Genomic DNA, 21632 nt, shown 5'->3' on the forward strand with positions numbered 1-21632 from the left:
GTGGCCTCCTACTGAGGAATGAGCTGAGCTGGAAGAGTGGAGAGGAATATAAAAGAAATAGGAGAAAACTCCAGGTAGTTAATGAAAGCTCATAGAAACATAGAAATGATGGCAGAAAAAGACCAATCGGCCCATCTAGTCTGCCCAGCAAGCTTCCGCACTTATTTTCCCATAATCTGTTTCACCATCCACGAACTTCAGGGCTCTTGTTGGTAACTGTTTGATTCAAATTTCCTGCCATCCCCTGTCATTGATGCAGAGAGTAATGTTTGAGTTGCATCAAAGGTGAGCATAAGGCTTATGGTTAAGTGTTGTAACCGCCGCATCAAGCAAGTTACCCTGATGCTTATTTACCCAGATTGCACAGATGGATGCCTTGTTGGATGATGTCTGAATGTAAATCCTGTTTTCCTCACTTCCCCCTACCATTGAAGCAGATAGCAATGCTGTATATGCTTTCAAAGTGATGTAACAGGCTTAATTGGTTTAGGGTGGTAACCACCATAATAAGCAAGCTACCCCCACGCTTATTTGTTTACCCAGATTATGAAGTTCAGTCCTTTTTGGTTGTTGTCTGAATGCTAATCCTCTTTTCCACATTACTCCCTGCCATAGAAGCAGAGAGCAATGCTGCGTATGCATTCAAAGTGATGTATCAGGCTTAATTGGTTAGGGTAGTAACCGCCGTAATAAGCAAGCGACCCCCACGTTTATTTGTTCACCCAGATTGTGAAGTTCAGTCCTTTTTGGTTGTTATCTGAATGCAAATCCTCTTTTCCACATTTCCCCTTGCCGTTGAAGCAGAGAGCAATGTTGCAGTTGCATTAACTATGCAAGGGATTTTTTTGAGTAAAGGTAGTAATCACCAGGTTAACATTCCAGCAAGCCACCCCCATGGCTCTACTCTTCATTCCCATCCTCTATCCCTTATGGATCCACAGTGTTTATCCCACGCCGCTTTGAAATCTTTCCAGGCATCCACCACCACCCTCTCCGTGAAGAAATACTTCCTGACATTGGTTCTGAGTCTTCCTCCCTGGAGCTTCAAATCGTGACCCCTAGTACTACTGATTTTTTTTCCATTGTAAAAGATTTGTTGTTGACTATGAATCATTAAAACCTTTCAAGTATCTGAAAGTCTGTATCATATCGCCTCTGCTCCCCCTCTCCTCCAGGGTGTACATATTTAGTAGGGATGTGAATCGTTTTTCAACGATTAAAATTATCGTCCGATAATGTTTATATCGTCTTAAATCGTTATAGAACACGATACAATAGAAATTCTAACGATTTATCGTTAAAAATCGTTAAATCGTGTTAGTGCGCACTAACTCGAGTTAGTGCGCACTAACTCCCCGTTAGTGCGCACTAACTCGATTTAGTGCGCACTAACTGAAAATGATACAAATAAACACTTTCTAGGTCACTGAAGGTCAGTTAGGAATGAATATGTGTTCCTATTGGCTGGCTGCCCTCTTATCTATTGATATTACCAAGGTTACCACTGAGGTGATGGTTGGGGGGATGGGAAATGGAACTGGAAACTAACGAACACCAACAGAAAATGAAACAAAGTGTTCACACTTCCCAGGTCAGTAAAGGTCACTTAGGAATGAATATGTATGTATGTATTCCTATTGGCTGGCTGTGCTCTTATCTATTGATGTTACCAATATGGTTGGGGGGATGTGAAATGGAAACAGTTGGAAGCTTGACAAAAAAAGTAATGTAATGATCAGCACTCACGTGACTAGAACTTGTTTGTTTATTATTTTTGTTAGCAGGCACCTGAAATGCTAGTGCATGTTGAATTTGCCAATCACTGTGCATTTTAGAAAGGTGGTCCTGGCTGGAACTGTACACAGTTCAAATATATGTAATTGATTGTTGGTAAGTGTATTTTTTAAGTAGCCACACTGGCACCAGTATGTTTACTTTTCCTCCTACTTAACTCACTAGCTCAGCTTTGTAAGAAGGGCTTCTCTGCTTGTGTGTTGTTTTTGTTTGGTGTGAGGAGAGCAGAAACATCAGATCTTTATTCAATCTACTACAGTCATCTCTTACAGTGCCCTATACCTATTAATACCAGGAGTGTTGTGATCTTCCTGCACACAGTGCCCTAACCCTGATACCAGTCTGAGACAGCTCCCTCCCTGCATTACTAGTGAGAGGCTGGCTTCACAGACAGGGGGGAGCTGCCTGACCCTCACTCCTGACTTCCCCCATGTCCCAGCTAGTGAATGGTGTGTGGGTGAGGGGGGGGGGGGAGGATGGTGAAGTCTGAGACAGCTCCCTCCCTGCATTACTAGTGAGAGGCTGGCTTCACAGACAGGGGGGAGCTGCCTGACCCTCACTCCTGACTTCCCCCATGTCCCAGCTAGTGAATGGTGTGTGGGTGAGGGGGGGGGGGAGGATGGTGAAGTCTGAGACAGCTCCCTCCCTGCATTACTAGTGAGAGGCTGGCTTCACAGACAGGGGGGAGCTGCCTGACCCTCACTCCTGACTTCCCCCATGTCCCAGCTAGTGAATGGTGTGTGGGTGAGGGGGGGGGGGGAGGATGGTGAAGTCTGAGACAGCTCCCTCCCTGCATTACTAGTGAGAGGCTGGCTTTGCAGACAGGGGGGAGCTGCCTGACCCTCACTCCTGACTTCCCCCATGTCCCAGCTAGTGAATGGTGTGAGGGGGGGGGGGGGGAGGATGGTGAAGTCTGAGAATGTTCCCTCCCTGCATTACTAGTGAGAGGCTGGCTTCACAGACAGGGGGGAGCTGCCTGACCCTCACTCCTGACGTCCCCCATGTCCCAGCTAGTGAATGGTGTGTGGGTGAGGGGGGGGGGAGGATGGTGAAGTCTGAGACAGCTCCCTCCCTGCATTACTAGTGAGAGGCTGGCTTCACAGACAGGGGGGAGCTGCCTGTCCCTCACTCCTGACTTCCCCCATGTCCCAGCTAGTGAATGGTGTGTGGGTAAGGGGGGGGGGAGGATGGTGAAGTCTGAGACAGCTCCCTCCCTGCATTACTAGTGAGAGGCTGGCTTCACAAACAGGGGGGAGCTGCCTGACCCTCACTCCTCCGGGGTATTGTGATCTTCCTGCACACAGTGCCCTATCCCTGATACCAGGGGTGTTGTGATCTTCCTGCATGCAGTGCCCTATCCCTATTAATACCAGGAGTGTTGTGATCTTCCTGCATGCAGTGCCCTATCCCTATTAATACCAGGAGTGTTGTGATCTTCCTGCATGCAGTGCCCTATCCCTGATATCGGGATGTGTGCAAGAAGATCACAACACCCCCGGTATCAGGAATAGGGCACTGTGTGCAGGAAGATCACAACACCCCCAGTATCAGGAATAGGGCACTGTGTGCAGGAAGATCACAACACCCCTGGTATTAGGGATAGGGCACTGTGTGCAGGAAGATCACAACACTCCTGGTATTAATAGGGATAGGGCACTGTGTGCAGGAAGATCACAATACCCCTGGTATCAGGGTTAGGGCACAAGTTCTAGTCACATTGACTGATCACATTACTTGTTTTGTCAAGCTACCAACTGTTTCCATTTCCCATCCCCCATATACTGTCAGTAGGAAACTTGGTAACATGAATAAATAAGAGGGCAGCCAATAGGAATACATATTCATTCCTAAACTGACCTTAACTGACCTGAAAAGTGTCAAATTGTATCATTTTCAGTTAGTGCGCACTAACTCCCAGTTAGTGCGCACTAACTCCCGTTAGTGCGCACTAACTCGAGTTAGTGCGCACTAATCGGAAAAAACGATTTTTAACGATTTTTTAACTAAAAAATCGTGCCTAAGACGATTTTCTTGCCCTGCCACACGATTTCTATCGTTAAGACGATATGGAAAACGATTCACATCCCTAATATTTAGGTTCTTTAATCTCTCCTCATAAGTCATTTTATGAAGACCATCCACCTTTTTGGTCGCCCTTCTCTGGACCACTTCCATGCTGTCTCTGTCCCTTTGGAGATACGGTCTCCAGAACTGAACACAGTACTCCAGGTGGGGCCTCACCAAGGCCCTGTACAAGGGGATCATCACTTTCTTTCTCTTACTAGATATTCCTCTATGTAGCCCAGCATTCTTTTGGTTTTAGCTATCGCCTTGTCACATTGTTTCGCCGACTTCAGATCATTAGACACTATCACCCCAAGGTCTCTCTCCTGCTCTTTGCACATCAGTCCTTCACCTCCCATCAAATACAATTCTTTCAGATTTCCACTCCCCATATGCATGACTCTGCACTTCTTGGCATTGAATCTCAGCTGCCATATCTTCAACCACTCTTCCAGCTTCCTTAAGTCACGTCTCATTCTCTCCTCTCCTTCCGGCGTGTCCACTCTGTTGCAGAAAGACAAACCTTATCTTCCAACCCGTCCGCAATGTCGCTCACAAAAATATTGAACAGGACTGGTCCCAACACCGATCCTTGTGGCACTCCGCTTAACACCGCTCTCTCATGGTGCTGGAACAGGAAGAAGCAATTGGACTGAATGGATTTAAGAAAGAGCAGATGGGAGACACACTCATCTTCCTTCCCTCCACGTGAGTGTCACACTTGTCTCCCCCTCCTCCAAGATGGGTGGTACTCTCATCACTTTCCCAAAGCACATAGCTACTTTCTCTCTTCTGCCCTCCTTAACAGGTCCCAGGCACTGATACTCCTCAGTGCTGAAGATTTTTGTTCAGTGCTCTAGTCATTGATTTTCTCTGGCATGGATTATTGCAACACCCTATATATCAGTCTTCCTGCGTGTATCCTGAAGTCATAGAAACATAGAAAATGATGGCAGAAAAGGATCAAACGGTCCATCCAGTCTGTCCAGCAAGTTTATGGTAACATCTGCTGCACCATACAAGTCATCCCCTTACTTAGTTTCCAAAACCGTCAAAGTCAAGGCACTTGTTAGCTGCTGTCTCAGTCCAATTCTCTGTTACCTCTTGCCGTTGAAGCAGAGAGCAATGCCACTACAGTTTATTCAGTTTATTCAGACTGCCACATCGCATCTCCTCACAAGAACTAAAATTTGAGAGCAGATCAATACTTTGTTCCTATCCCTCCTGTCAAGGTCTCTCTGCTGGAGATATATCGCCGGCGGAGCAGTATAGGACTGCAAAGCTGGATGCTAAGCAGGACTAGGGCCAGTCTTCTGCTTAGCCAGCCCCCTTCCCTGGGGAAGGGGGCTGGCTTGGGTTCTGGAGGTCAGTAGGTCACTTAAGTGGCAGAATATCATAGTGAGTCAGTACTACAGAACGAGGCTAGACACAAACAGTGGCTAGAAGTTTGGGCGCGACATGCAGGCAAGACTTGGTAGACATGACAATGCAAGGCTTGGTACAGGATAAGGCAGATAAGGCCTGGTACTGACAACTGGAAGGCAAGGCTGGAGGAGGGTTGGCCTGGATATGGGAGTTAGACACTGAACAAGGACTGGGACTGCAATAGACAGAGACAAGGCAATTTAGTAAGCACTGCCAGGGAATGAAACAAGCAAGGCAGGGTACTGGGCAAGAACAGGGCAGGAGCTGTGGATAGGATACTGGAACAGACAGGGAGCTGGGCTGGATACTGGATCTGACAAGATCAGATAAGGACAAGCTAGGGCAGGACTTAGACAAGGCAGAGAAGGGTAACACAGCACAGAGAACTCAAAGCCCAATGGCAAAAAGGCTGGAGGCTTGTAGGCCATTAGGCAATAGGCCCAAAGACCCCCATGAAAAGGGAGAGGCCTGGATAGGCCACAGGGCAGGATAAGGTAAAGAGCGGGCCCGAAGTTTAATGCAAGGCAAGTCCTAGATAGGCCACGGCTAGAAGCAAGAAGGCAGGAGGCCACAAGACAAGGCACTAAGAACAAGGCCCAAAGGCCACAAGGCAAGGCAAGGAGCAAGAAGGGCCAAGGGCCAGAAGTCATAAGGCAGGGAAACAGTGGCCAAGTCAGAGAGCCAAGCGTGACTCCATGAAGAGGCAAGGGGCATGGGCAAGGCTGGGTTACATAGGGCTGGACCTTTGGTATGGCGCAAGCAGTGAGGAGGAGCTTGAGACAAAGCTTGCTGAGGTCCCCTGCACCATAGTCTGAGTCCGAAGGCTAGTGAGGAGATGGTTTGGATAGCTCAGAGTGAAGCTCCCTGCTGGTGAGGAGATGTCATAGCCGGCAGACTCAGGACACGGTGCAGCTGTGACACCTCCATTGGCCATCACCATCCATAATTTGTTAAATAATGTGAAATTACCCTGGATCATCTCTGTTTTAAAAATACACATTCCTTCTCGTAATCTTCAGTCAGCTACTCAAAATCTGCTTAAGTATCCTTCTCCCAAGCTCATACGCTTGATTGCTTTATCCATTGCCAGACCAGCTTTTTGGGACTCGCTCCCTCTCAGGTACTGAACACTTTTCTGTTCAAGCAAGCATTTGAGGTTGTTGATTAGTCTCCCTTTTTCCCCATCATTTTCCCATTAATACGTAAGAAAGCGAGGCCCTTTACTATCTAAGTATCTTATGTTTTTGTCTGGCGTGTCCTGTATTGATTTGACTTTGTCCTAAGTTAATATTTTATTATTTTATTGCTATTATTGTATAGGTAAACTTGTAACCCTCCCCAAACTTTTCAGAGGCTGGATGATAAAAACGTTTTTAAATAAAATAAATACCAACATCATGGGTTTGGTCAGATATCGGCAGGCAGAAGGTACATGAGGGCCCTTCCACCAGCACTTTTTGCTATGCAGAAATTACTGAAAACATGGGACTACTTCAGTGCTATCATGAGAGGCAGAGCAGGACAGGAAGTGAAAGGATAAAGCCTGCGTTCCAGGCCAGATGGTGGACGGACCTTTAAAAAAAACAACAAAAAAGTCTTAATCAGAGCCATGGTTAAACTACCCCTGGGAAAGAAACAACAGAAATAAAACACCACATAAATTAAAAGGCAGAAACAAGCGGTCTGCTCTTGATTAGTAGACCTGTGTACCTGGGCAGTTCTCCAGGCACCGGAGAAATGTGCATTTTGTTTAGATTAGCAGAATGTTTGACACTTTTATCAATGCATAACACTTAAAATCAAGTTTGTCTCAAGTTCTCAATATTCTGCTCCTGTTTAATTTTCTGGGACCTGACAATTACATGGCACACTGTTAGATTATGTTTAGTACAGTAGCATAATTAGATCAATCTAAGGCTTGGAAAAGTGCTGCTCCTCGGAGCCTGTTTGTTTTCAGCAGCAGTAGCGTGCCCTTATGATGTCTGATTGCCTACATTTATTTTTTTTGCTGATTTTAAATCCCCAAGGATAATGCCGTTTTGCATTTTGAGTCCCGGCTAAGGGACTGCATTGCTGATTATTCATTACCATGTTAAGCTCTGAGCCAGATTACTTGATTAGTTGACGCTTTGCCTACCTCATGCAGGCTCTTGACCCATTCCTCTATGTGAAATTATGAAACCTGTTTCCCCAGCTATGTGCACACCTGGGGATTTTTGCAATTTGCTCATTCTCTGGTCAGCCAGGGGTGGGGTGGGAGGAAACTCCCTCAGGTTTTCTGCTATGATTGTCAGCATCTGAACGTACCTCGTAGGCTTGATGCACCTTTCCTACAAGTAGGTGCTACCATAAAGCTTAAGCAGAGGAAAAGATCTGCCACCCCCACAGTTTTCTGACACTGTACAAGGAAATGCTGAATATCACCCTGCTTCCTGCTTTCCAGCTTCTCCATCCTTATTCCCTTCCCTCTTTTTCCTTCTTTGCAGCTTCTCTTCCCTCCCTCAAGTCTACTTGTGCCATTTTACTTTCTTCCTCTGCATGGGCCTCCAGCTTTTCCTCCCAGTGCCGGTGCAGGGCCCCAGCTCTCTCCCCATCCTTCTCCAACCTTTACTCTCTCTTCCCACAGTACAATGGGCTGAAATCAGACTGGAAGGACTGCTCTGGTTTGCTGCTGCTACTGTTGCTTAACCCCTGTGGCTTGGTCTGCTTCTGCTTTTTTTTTTTTTTTTTTTACTAAGAAACAAAAAAAGCTGCAGGAAGTGGCAGAAGCATCAGCACAAGGCAAAGAAGTTCTTCCTTCTTCTCACCACCATGGCTTCTCGTACTGTTTCACTACTAGCACTGCATGGGCACCATTTCTATCAGTACAGCACAATGCATTAGCTAGCTCTAGATTCCTTCAGACAGTCTCAGTGAAGGCTGCAGTATTTTTAACCATGAGTTTGGCTGAATATGATCAAGTTACTGCTGTGCCGGTAAACCCTCAATTGCTTCTATTGCTAGGAACTCTGAGTGCTCTCGGATTACTTCATTAGATGGAGGTGTCTGCTGCTCCTCTATGGATTGCACTGCAGGTGCTGAGTAATAAGCCGGCATACATTCACTTTTACCAGCCTTTCATATTCTGTTTCTTCACCCATTGTTTCGTCTTTGCATATTTTCCAAAATTCCATTCATTTCATTCCATGCGTAGTTTGCTCTTAGTAAAAGAGCTTCATCATGGCTCAGTGAGTTATTCATATAGTAAGTCCATCATACGGTGTAGTGCACTGTTTCTCAAAGTTTTGTATCCCAGGGACCAGCTAGCTACCTTCCTTAATTTATGTGGAACGGTTGCAGCGCTGATGAGCAGGGGAGGGGGGTTCACCAGAAAATTAAAGAGCAGAGAATGGGGGGATATCGTCCTTCCTAGAGCCAGCATGTCCCATTAGGCGAACTAGGTGGTCACCTCGGGCGCCGACCATTAGGGGACGCCGAAGAGCAGCCATGTGGGGCCGTCAGTGGAGCCTATCCCACTCGCCGCAAAAAGGAGCAAAGCACAGGGCACCGGAGACCGCAAGGGATGGGGAGGTCGGAGGAGGGGAGGGTAAAAACCAGCCGAGGTGTGCTGAGTGTGAATGGGGGTGGTGGGTGCAAGGCAGAAGGTTCGCCTTGGGCGCCTAATACCCTTGCACCAGCCCTGGTCCCTCCCCGATCCGATCTTTAATCTGATAGGTCAGTCGTGCAGCTAGTCTGTGTCATTTTGAGAAGGTAGCTACCCAGTTTAAGAAAATTGTTTTCTAAAAAAAAAACCTTGCTCTTTAAAAAAAAAAGCTCCCCCTCTTTCTCGCTCCCCTTTGCTCTCAGAGCCAGCTAGCCAACAGTACTATCCTTAGAAAAGAAAAAAAAAACAAAAAACTCACAGCCATCCACCAGATTAACATTGAAAAATTTAAAACCAAAGAGAAGAAATCTCTCCTTTTCTCTCTCTCCATCCTTCCTCCCACTACTACAATTAATATCCATTGACTGCACAATCCAGCAACTCTCTGGGTTTTTAAGCCCAGTCTCCTCCAGGCGACCTCCTCCTCTTCATGGACCCGGCGGACGGCGGGAGAATAGGCCTGTGCAGTCGGCGCCGAGAGCCCGGTAAGGCCTTTTGAATTACACTCACCTCCGACGTCTCTCCCCGCCGACCACGAGACTCCCAGCACTGCGCTGTCGCTCCAGGATGCCCGCCCGCTCCTCCTACTCACCGGCCAGCAGAGCCCTGCAGCCAATCCTGGGCAGAGTGCGCCGGTGACGGCACAATCCGGCAACTCTCTGGGTTTTTAAGCCCAGTCTCCTCCAGGCGCCACGCCGGGCATCACGCACCGAAGGAGCGTGACAAAGGGGCCAGCCCCTTTGTGCGCCCCTTCATGCAGCACGGTAGTAAACTTCAGAGCGCTATTAAGCGCTTCTGAACTCTCTCTACATACTCTCTCAACTCAGGCCTGTGTCTCACCCCCTCCTCCTTCCATCCAGCTTCTTCCAGCACTCATCCAGCCTCTTCCAGCATTCATCCAGCCTCTTGCAGCACTCAACCAGCCTCTTCCAGCACTCATCCAGCCTCCTCTAACTTTCAACCCCAGCCGCTCCCTCACAACAAGTTCCTAATGCCTCTGGGTTTCCCAATCCCTATTCTTCACCACAGTTTCTTCACCACAAGAAAAGCAACAATGCAATCTCGACCTCGCACCACTAAGACCCTCATCCCAATCATGATTTCACCTCTTACTCAACTCCTAGGCCTCTTGCTGTTCTCTCTGACACTATTCAATGCATAATCCCTCACTAAGAAATCACTGATCCTCAACGACTATCTCTTAGACTCAAAACCGGACATCTGCGCCATAACAGAAACTTGGCTTAAACCAACAGATAGAGCATTAATAAATCAACTCCCCACACAGCTTTACGATTTCTTCTCCCTCCCCTGACATAAGAAAAGGGGTGGGGGCATTCTTCTAGCAGCCAAAAAAGAACTGAGATTCACCCAACTCCCAAAAAAATTAGACTCAAAACTAGAAGTAGGCCTCTTCAAAACAGTCCAACTCCAAATCCTCCTTGTTTACGCCCCGCCGGGTCTTCTTGAATCAGATCCCTCTCCCATTGTAGAAATCATTGCAAAATACATGAATCTGGACTTCCCTGCTATAATCCTTGGAGATTTCAGCCTTCATGTCGACAACACTCAACTCACAACCAACTGTGAGGCTTTTCTCTCCACCCTATCAGCTATGGGCTTCAAACAGATCATTACTAAGCCTACCCACAAAGCTGGCCACACTCTGGACCTTATCTTCATAAAATCTGGCATCAAGCACTCATCCCCCCTGTATGCACACAGGTCCCTTGGTCGGATCACGCATTAATATCCGCCACCTTCACTATGACAGAATCCCGTAACACACTCCCCATTCAATCCTCTTTCCGCTACAGAAGCTCCTGCTCTTCAGATGACCTCAGCAACCACCTGGCTAAAGAACTCCCGCACATAGACCTCTCAGATCCTAATTCAGCCCTCCTATCCTGGAGCAACATCAGAGTCAGTAGCAAATAAAATATGCCCTCTAGCAACAAAAACACTTAACCCCAACTCCCTAAAAAGACAACCGTGGTTCACCAACGATCTCCAAAAACTCAAAGCCTTAGACAAAAAGAGAGCAAATGGCACAAAGTCCAGTGCCCCAGCACACTATCCGCCTACAAACACACTCTCCACCACTATAGGACCTCTACCTTGAGATCAAAAAAGGATTTCTACACTCACAAGATTCACGACCTCATCTTGAATGCTAAAGCACTATTTTCTTACGTATCCGAACTAACACAAACTAACGCACCAGCTATCCCTAACGACCAAGCTCAATCCAAAGCTGACGAACTGGCTCTCTTCTTCCAAAGCAAAATCTCCAACCTCCTAACACGCTTGCCCCCTAGCCCCACCTCTCCTACTAGCTCTTATCATCTACTAGACAAAAGAATCTCACTTGAATCATTTGAACCCACCACTGCTTTAGAGATCCAATCGCTACTAAAGAAAATGAAACCTTCCTCCCATCCCTTCAACCAAATCCCAACTAAACTTCTCCTGCTAGTACCTGACACCATTTCCAAACCCCTGGCCGATATCATTAGCTGTTCACTATCCCGGGGAATCTTTCCAGATGACCTTAAACTGGCCTCTCTTAAACCTCTCCTAAAGAAATCAAATTTGGATCCAAAAGATCCCAATAACTTCTGCCCTATTTCCAATCTTCCTTTTATAGCCAAGATTATGGAAAAATTAGTTAACTTGCAACTTTCCGATTACATTGAAGATCACAAAATACTGTACCCCACCCAATACGGGTTCCGCAAGGTTTTAAGCACCAAAACCCTACTCATATCTCTGACAGACCACCTCATCATAGGTCTGGACAAAGGACAATCCTTTTTACTGATTCTACTTGACCTTTCGGCAGCTTTCGATACTGTAAACCATTCCATCCTCCTCAACCAGCTGTCGGACATTGGAATAACAGGAACTGCATTTACATGGTTCAAAACATTCCTCAGTAACAGAGGTTAGAAGGTCAGAATCAACAATAAAGAATCCCCCCACTACAACTCCTCACTAGGAGTTCCTCAAGGCTCCTCCCTATCCCCCACTCTTTTCAACATTTACCTTCTTCCACTATGCCAGCTGTTAACCAACCTTAAACTAAAACACTTCCTATATGCCGACGACGTGCAAATCTTGATCCCCATCAAAGAATCCATTACCAAAACACTCGAGCATTGGGAAAATTGCCTCCAAGAGATTAACCGTCTCCTCGCTAGTTTAAACCTAATACTAAATTCAGCTAAGACTGAACTCCTCATCTCCCCGGAAAACAGAAATACCACACAAAGTGCACCATCTAATATATTCGTACCCAAGCAAGAGACCTAGGAGTATTAATCGACAACTGCCTGAACCTAAAAACATTCATCAACCACACAACCAAGGACTGCTTTTACAAACTGCAGGTGCTAAAAAGAATTAAACCACTCCTTCACTTTCAAGACTTCAGAACTGTCCTCCAAGCCGTAATTTTCTCCAAGATAGACTATTGTAACTCTATCTTGCTAGGTCTCCCTTCCCCCTCCATCAAACCTCTTCAGATTCTCCAAAACGCGATAGCTAGAATCCTGACAAACACTAGAAGAAAAGACCACATCTCTCCCATCCTTAAAAATTTACACTGGCTGCCAATACATTTCAGAATTCTTCACAAGAGTATTACCATCATCCATAAATCATCCATAATCAAGCCCCTCTTAATCTTCAAATCCCGCTCAGACTACATACCTCATCCAGACCCATCAGAGAAGCCTACAGAGGATCACTGCATGTCCCCCAAACCAAATCTACACATTACCTAACATTCAGAGACTGGGCCTTCTCTACAGCGGGACCTTCTATATGGAATGCCATTCCCCCTGATCTCAGACAGGAACCATGCTTACTAACATTCAGAAAAAGGCTTAAGACTTTTTCTGAATGTTAAGAAAAAGGCTTGTTTGAACAGCCAAGACTTGGCTGTTCAAACAAGCCTTTCCCGAACCTAACTGAAGCACCGCAATAACTTTGAGTGACTCTCAGCACAATGTAAATAATTGCTCATCCTACTGTTAAGTTACTCTAGCTTTGTCTTCTCCTTCCCCCAGTTCTAACACCCTTGTTTTATTGTAACTTTTTTGCTCCTCTCCACTTGTTTAATGTTCAAGGCTTTTACACCCCCTGTTAACTGTAAACCAGCATGATGTGATTGTATCATGAATGCCGATATAGAAAAGCTCTAAATAAATAAATATGCCCCCTCAGCCGTCTCTTCTCCAAGCTGAACAGCCCTAATCTCCAGACTTTCCTCATAGGGGAGCTGTTTCATCTCCTTTATCATTTTGGTCGCCTTTCCCTGTACCTTCTCCATCGCAACTATACCATAAGCACGTTAGAACATAAGAAATTGCCATGCTGGGTCAGACCAAGGTTCCATAAAGCCCAGCATCCTGTTTCCAACAGACCAAACCAGGCCATAAGAACCTGACAAGTACCCAAACACTAAGAAGATCCAATGCTACTGATGCCAGTAATAGCAGAGACCATTCCCTAAGTCAACTTGATTAATAGCAGTTAATGGACGTCTCCTCCAAGAACTTATCCAAACCTTTTTAAAACCCAGCTCCACTAACTGCACTAAACAAATCCTCTGGCAACAAATTCCAGAGCTTAATTATGTGCTGAGTGAAAAATAATTTTCTTTGATTAGTCTTAAATGTGCTACTTGCTAACTTCATGACGTGCCCCTGTTACGGTCCCAGACCATGCCCCGGTCCCTCCACCTACCTCGGGGCCGGCCTGGGACACTGGAACTCCTCTCCCTCCTGCTAGGCCCGTCCTGGCCTCTGCTACTGCACTCCCTCGTCGAGAGAGATGCCAGTGATCTGACGTGTCTGGCCCCGCTCCCCTAGGCGCACGCGCAGGGGCTTGAGATTTAAAGGGGCCAGCACGGGAAGATGCAGGACAGTCTCCGGATGATGTCAGATGCTGCAGGGGTATTTAAATCCTGCAGCTAGGTACTTACCTTGCCTTGCAACGAGGTTCCCTCTGAATAGAGTTGCTAGTTGCTGCATTAAATCCCTGATTGTCTTTCCGGCTTCTGACTTCTGTTTTTTGACTCTGGCTCCATTCCTGGACTTTTGATTCTGCCTCCGTCCTTGGCTTTGACTTCGGCTTCTGACTTCTGGCTTCCGACCTTGGTCCGTCCCCTGAGTTCTGGCTTCAGCTTCTGTCCTTGACTTTGTCTTCGGTTTCTGACTTCTGGCTTCTGACCTTGGTCCGTCCACTGACTCTTGCTTCAGCTTCCGCCCCCCGGCTGGTCTCCGGCTTCTGGCTTCTCTCCATCCACAGGTGTCCAGTTTTTCGCCCACCAGGAGGCCTCACCTAGTCCCAGCGGCTCGGGTCCTCATGGGCTCCTCCCGGGCAGACCACGGACTTCCAAGGGTGAAGTCTTCCAGGGCCTTCTCCTCAGCGCCGCCTCCCGGCAGCGACATCCACTGTGGGTTCCCACAGTGCATTACCATCCATCTCAGCCGACTCAAGGGTCCACGTCCCTAAGAGTTTGCAAGGCCATGGACCCGGCGGATGCCACGGGCTTGAAAGCCATTCCGGGTATTGCACAGAGGTTGCAACAACAGCAAATCTGCATTGACTCCCTGATGATGTCCGTGCAGAGATTAGCTGACCGGATTGATGGAGCCGCCGCACTCAGCCCCCCGGTACCCATAGCCATGGCAGATATCAGACCGGCCCACCCACACAATTGCCAGCACCCTCACGGTACTCTGGGGACATGAAGCTATGCCGAGGATTTCTTAATCAATCTTTTATTCGGTTCAACCTACTGCCAGCCCAGTTTCCCACGGATCAGATCAAGACTAGCTACATTATTTCATTGTTGGATGGGAAACCCCTGGCATGGGCCTCTTCACTATGGAAGCGTCAGAACCCCCGCCTGGCTAACCTGGTACAATTTGTCGCCACCTTCCGACAGATCTTCGATGAGTCCTCACGCGGGCCTACGTCCACCTCAGCATTACTTCAGCTACGCCAGGGTAACCGGCCCATTTCTGAATATTTTTTATTTATTTAACAGCTTTTCTATACCGACATTAGAATGCACATCATATCGGTTTACATTTCAACAGTAGGTGGAAAATACAATGAACAGGGGTAGGAGAGGGACAACAGTAGAAACTCGATGGCAGGAGGCTCTTGGGGGAGCCTAAAAATTGAACTAGAGACATAACAATAACTCGAGAGGTTACATGATGCAAGGTTTGACTCGCTCCAAGTAATTTACATGATGCAAATTACTTGGAGCGAGTCAAAGATAACAGAGAAGCAGGAGAAGAGGGTGAGAGAAGTACATGGATTTAGTCTGGAAATGCCTGGTGGAAGAGCCAAGTCTTTAGCATTTTCCTGAATTTAGTATGGCAAGGCTCCAGGCGGAGGTTTATGGGTAGGGCATTCCAGTGAGTTGGGCCAGTAATTGAGAGAGCACGGTCCCTTGTTGCTGTGAGACGGGCCTTCTTGAGCGGTGGGACTTGTAGGGTGCCTTTGAGATTTGCTCTAGTGGGGCGGGTGGATTGTGTGGATCAGAGCGGTTCGCTGAGCCAAGAGGAATTATTTATGTGGATGGATTTGTGTATGATAGTGAGAGTTTTGAATAGGATGCGTGATGGGATGGGGAGCCAGTGGAGGTCTTTGAGGATGGGGGTTATGTGGTCTGATTTGCGTGCGTTCATGATTATCCTTGCAGTGGCATTCTGTAGTATTTGGAGGGGTTTGATGGTGGAGTAGGGGAAGGCCAAGGTACAAGGAATTGCAGTAATCCAGCTTGGATGATAGGGTGGATTGGATGATGTTTTTGAGATCGTGTGTGTGGAGGAGTGGCTTGAGCTTTTTTATAACATTGAGCTTGTAAAAGCCTTCTTTTAGGACGGAGTTAATGTGTTTTTTTAGGTTTAGATGTGGATCAATTAGGATGCCAAGGTTTCGTGCAGGAGGCTGTGAAGTGAGGGAGGTGGCTGTAGGGTCATTGGGAGGAGAGAGCTTAAGGTTTGGTGGTTGTGGATGAGGAGAAGCTCAGTTTTTGAGGAATTGAGGGCAAGTTATAGGGAGGTGAGTAGTGAGTTTATGGATACAAGGCATTTCTCCCAGAAAATTAGTGTTGTAGATAATGATTCACGGATAGGGATGATGATTTGTACATCATCTGCATAGATGTAGAAATTGAGGCCAAGGTCAGATAGATGATGGCAGAGGGGCAGGAGGTAGATGTTGAAAAGGGTGGATGATAGGGAGGAGCCTTTGGGCACTCCTTGGGTGAGGGTGAAGTGTGTGGATTCTGAGTTGCCAAGTTTAACAGAGAAATGTCTGTTAGCCAGGTAGGATTTGAACCAGAGTAGGGCTATGCCAGAGATACCGATGTCAGCCAAGCGGGAAATGAGGAGGTTGTGGCTAATCGTATCAAAGGCTGCAGTGATGTCAAGGAAGGCAATGAGGAAGCTATGACTGTGGTCAAGGCCAGTGAGGAGGGCATCGGTGAGGGATAGTAGAAGGGTTTCTGTGCTCAGTTTCTTACGGAAGCCAAATTGTGAGGATGAAGAATGTTGTCTTCAAGACAGTCCATAAGCTGGGTGTTCATCACCTTTTCCATGATTTGGGCGATGAAGGGGAGATTTGAGATGGGACGGTAGTTGGCCGGGTCTTTAGGGTCAGGAGATGGTTTTTTGATCAGGGGTTTGACGTCTGCGTGTTTTAGGGAATTGGGAACTGAGCCACGGATAGGGAGCTGTTAATGATGTCTGCTAGGGGTTTGGCAATGATGTTGGGGATGGTATCGGATGGGTGGGATGCGGGCTTGATTTTTTTGAGAATGGACTCAATTTCCTTGGAGGAGGTGAGGTCGATGGTGTGGAGTGAATTGTTGGGGGAGGTGTGGTGGTTGCTGGGCATGGGAGTGGTTGAGGGAGAGGGAGAGAACCTGAGGAGTATGTTTGTTATTTTGTTATGGAAGAATTGAGCGAGTTCTTCACATTTTGTGCTGGCTTCTTCATCGGCGATGAGAGGGGCAGGGGCTTTGATGAGGGCGGTGACATATGAGAAGAGGGCTTTGGGGTTATAAATATATTGATGTATTTTGGCAGCATAGTAGTCACGTTTGGTTTTTTGAATGACAAGGCGGTATGTGTGTAAGAATGATTTGTAGGCGGTGGAATGTTGTTGGATTGGGTCTTTACGCCAGACTCTCACTCTAAGTCTAAGGTTGTTTTTCATATGGTGCAGTTCTGTGGTGTACCATGGTTTGTTGTGTGGGGGTGTAGTGTGTTGCTTGCGGGTGATGAGAGGGCATAGGTTGTTGGCTATGTCGAGGGTGAGGTTATCCCAGGAGATGAGTGCAGCTTCGGGTGAGGAGCAGTCTAGTTTGCTTAGGGATTCGGAGAGTGCGGTGATAATTTCTTCAGACGAACAGGGTTTATGGAAGGAGGAGTTATTTTGGGGAGGATTACAAGTAGTGGTGGCACTTATGGTAAAGGTGGGTCTCAATAAGTGAGTGGTCAGACCAAGGGACAGGGGTGCAGGAGGTGGGAGATGGTGTGTGGATGCAAGAGTTGATGAAAATGAGGTCAAGGGTGTACCCCGCTTTATGTGTGGGGGTGGATATGATTTGGGTGAAGCCTAGGGCCTGTAGGGCGGCAAGGAATGTTTTACATGATGGTGAAAGGGGTGTGTAATCTACGTGAATATTGAAGTCTCCTAGTAGTATGGCAGGTTTATCGTAGTTGATGTTGTTGGATATGAATTCAATGAAGGGGGAGGGATTGTGTTCCAAAATGCCTAGGGGGGGGGGAGTAGACTAGGCAGATTTGGAGATCTATGGATTTAAATAGGCCAATTTCAAGTTTGGGTGGGGGCTGATGTTCAAGGGCCTGAGTTTGAGGTTTTTTTTGGCGGCTAGGAGGATGCCGCCTCCTCTTTTTTTCGGTCTGGGAATGGAGATGTCATAGGAATGTGTGGGGAGTTGGTTTAAGATAACAGTGTCAGAATCCTTGAGCCAGGTTTCCGTGACTGTGCAAATTTCTGGTTTGCAGTCTAGAATGAGGTTGTCAAGGATGTGGGTTTTTTTAGAGAGGGAGTGAGCATTAAAGAGAACGAGGGATAATGTGGTGAGGCCAAGGAATTGAGGTAATGGGGAGATAAGGATGGGGAGTATGGATTTGCTCTGGGCTTGCGGGTTCGCATGATGGAGAGAAGGTGTTCTGAGCGAGGGGTGATGTATACGGGTGACTGGAAATGAGGGAGAGATGGAGCATAAAAGAGGGGACATGGCATATGCAGTGGAATTCCAGACACTTGCAGCCGAGTTGAACTGGGGGAATGACAGCCTTCACGGCATATTCCTGGAGGGTCTCTCCTCAAGACTCCAAGATGAGCTGGCGGCCAGGGATCTCCCGGACGACCTGAACGGTCTCATCAATTTGGCGGGTCGCGTAGACCGCCGTATCCGCTGGTTCCGGGAGGGGAGGTCCACTCGGAGACCCAGGAGCTCTGGAACCACACCTTCCCAACCAGTGTCCTCCTACCTCTCAGGGGAATCAAGATGCTGAACCCATGCAGTTGGGCCGGGGCCCAATTTCTCAAGAGGAGAGAAGAAGATGTCGTGCCTAGGGCCTGTGCCTATATTGTGGTGGCAAGGGACACTTCCTTGCTCAGTGTGGTGAGCATCTGGGAAATGCCCGGACCTAGGGATAGTCGGGGAGCTAACTCTAGGTAACACCACTTCTTCCTCCCCATGTACTGTTCCGGTGACCATACTCTTTCCCAAAGGGAACTTCGATACACTAGCCCTGAATGACTTTATCCTCTGGGATTTAGTCCAACAACTTCAGATCGGGGTCCAACCTCAAAGGCCTCCCATCTGTGTGTCTTCCATTCATGGGACCCCCCTTCCAGGGACCATTTCTACCTGTACCAAGCCCCTCACACTATGCACGGGTCTCCTGCATGTGGAGGAAATCTCGTTCCTCATCTTGGAAAAGTCCATGCGCCTCGTCATCTTGGGGCTACCCTGGCTTCGGAAGCACTCCCCGGTAATCCATTGGGATACTCTCCAGGTTGCCTCCTGGGGTTAGTCTTGCTTTGACACCTGTTTGACCGCTGTTCCTCGACTTTCGATACCTCTCCTAACCGCACCTCTGGTGCTGCCACCGCAATATCAAGACTACATGGATGTCTTCTCGAAAGAAAAGGCCGAGCGCCTTCCGGAGCACCGATCCTTTGTGCTATCAACTTGATCCCGGGTACCATGCCGCCACGAGGACAGGTATATCCTCTATCGCTTCCAGAGACTCGGGCCATGTCCGCATATATATACAGGAGAACCTGGACAGAGGGTTCATTCAGCCATCTAACTCTCCAGCTGGAGCCGGGTTCTTCTTCGTGGCAAAGAATGATGGGTCTCTCTGACCCCGTATAGATTATCGTGGTCTGAACAATATTACACGACGTGACTGATACCCACTACCATTGATTCCGGAGCTACTGGTTCGACTACAAGGAGCCAAGGTGTTCACGAAGTTGAATCTCAGTGGGGCGTACAACTTGGTGAGGATTCGACCAGTTGACGAGTGGAAGACCGCGTTCAACACGAGGGATAGCCACTACGAATACCTGGTCATGTCCTTTGGCCCCTGCAACGCTCCCGCGGTTTTCCAGAATCTCATGAACGAGGTATTGAGGGATATGTTAAATACTTCGGTCATCGTTTACCTGGATGACGTGCTGATATACGCGAAGGACCTGGATTCGCACCGCAGAGATATCCGCAGGATGCTGCAGAAACTTAGGGCTAACCGGCTCTTTGCCAAGATGGAGAAGTGCCAATTTGAGCAAGAGTCCCTACCCTTTCTCGGGTATATTGTGTCTTCCATGGGTTTCCATATGGACCCTGAAAAAGTAATGGCCATCAAGGATTGCCCTCAACTTGTGGGGGTCAAGGCGCTTCAATGCTTCCTTGGCTTCGCCAGTTTCTACCGACAATTTATATCCCACTACTCCAGGTTGGTGGCTCCACTTACGGCCCTCACCAAGAAGGGAGTTGACGCTAGAAACTAGGGATGTGAATCGTTTTTCAACGATTAAAATTATCGTCCGATAATTTTAATATCGTCTTAAATCGTTAAAGAACACAATACAATAGAAATTCTAACGATTTATCGTTAAAAATCGTTAAATCGTGTTAGTCTAACGGGAGTTAGTGCGCACTAACAGAAAATGATACAAATTGACACTTTCCAGGTCAGTAAAGGTCAGTTAGGAATGAATATGTATTCCTATTGGTTGGCTGCCCTCTTATCTATTGATGTTACCAAGGTTCCCACTGAGGTGATGGTTGGGGGGATGGGAAATGGAAACTCAGGAACACTAACAGAAAATGATACAAATTACTGACACTTTCCAGGTCAGTAAAGGTCAGTTAGGAATGAATATGTATTCCTATTGGCTGGCTGCCCTCTTATCTATTGATGTTACCAAGGTTGGGGGGATGGGAAATGGAAACTGTTGGTAGTTGACAAAAAAAGTAATGTGATCAGTCAATGTGACTAGAACTTGTGCCCTATTCCTGATACCAGGGGTGTTGTGATCTTCCTGCACTCAGTGCCCTATCCCTATTAATACCAGGAGTGTTGTGATCTTCCTGCACACAGTGCCCTATCCCTGATACCAGGGGTGTTGTGATCTTCCTGCATGCAGTGCCCTATCCCTGATACCAGGGGTGTTGTGATCTTCCTGCATGCAGTGCCCTATCCCTATTAATACCAGGAGTGTTGTGATCTTCCTGCACACAGTGCCCTATCCCTGATACCAGGGGTGTTGTGATCTTCCTGCACACAGTGCCCTAACCCTGATACCAGGGGTGTTGTCATCTTCCTGCATGCAGTGCCCTATCCCTGATACCGGGATGTGTGCAAGAAGATCACAACACCCCCGGTAACCGGGATAGGGCACTGCATGCAGGAAGATCACAACACCCCCGGTATCAGGGATAGGGCACTGTGTGCTTGAAGATCACAACACCCCTGGTATCAGGGATAGGGCACTGCATGCAGGAAGATCACAGCACTCCTGGTATCAGGGTTAGGGCACTTTGTGCAGGAAGATCACAACACTCCTGGTATTAGGGATAGGGCACTTTGTGCAGGAAGATCACAGCACTCCTGGTATCAGGGTTAGGGCACTGTGTGCAGGAAGATCACAACACTCCTGGTATTAATAGGGATATTGCACTGCATGCAGGAAGATCACAACACCCCTGGTATCAGGGTTAGGGCACTGCGTGCAGGAAGATCACAACACCCCTGGTATCAGGGTTAGGGCACTGTGTGCAGGAAGATCACAAAACCCCTGGTATCAGGGTTAGGGCACTGTGTGCAGGAAGATCACAACACTCCTGGTATTAATATGGATAGGGCACTGCATGCAGGAAGATCACAACACCCCTGGTATCAGGGTTAGGGCACTGTGTGCAGGAAGATCACAACACTCCTGGTATTAGGGATAGGGCACTTTGTGCAGGAAGATCACAACACCCCTGGTATCAGGGTTAGGGCACTGCATGCAGGAAGATCACAACACCCCTGGTATCAGGGTTAGGGCACTGTGTGCAGGAAGATCACAACACCCCTGGTATCAGGGATAGGTCACTGTGTGCAGGAAGATCACAACACCCCTGGTATCA

General features: G+C 47.6%; 1 protein-coding gene across 3 annotated transcripts in view; it reads left to right on the plus strand.

The window, feature by feature from the left end:
• Window positions 1-21632, plus strand: part of KCNIP1 (potassium voltage-gated channel interacting protein 1) — a 516519-nt gene that overhangs the window by 305847 nt on the left and 189040 nt on the right. The window lies entirely within an intron of this gene.

This window comes from Rhinatrema bivittatum, chromosome 18, assembly GCF_901001135.1.
Source record: "Rhinatrema bivittatum chromosome 18, aRhiBiv1.1, whole genome shotgun sequence".
NCBI classification, from domain to species: domain Eukaryota; kingdom Metazoa; phylum Chordata; class Amphibia; order Gymnophiona; family Rhinatrematidae; genus Rhinatrema; species Rhinatrema bivittatum.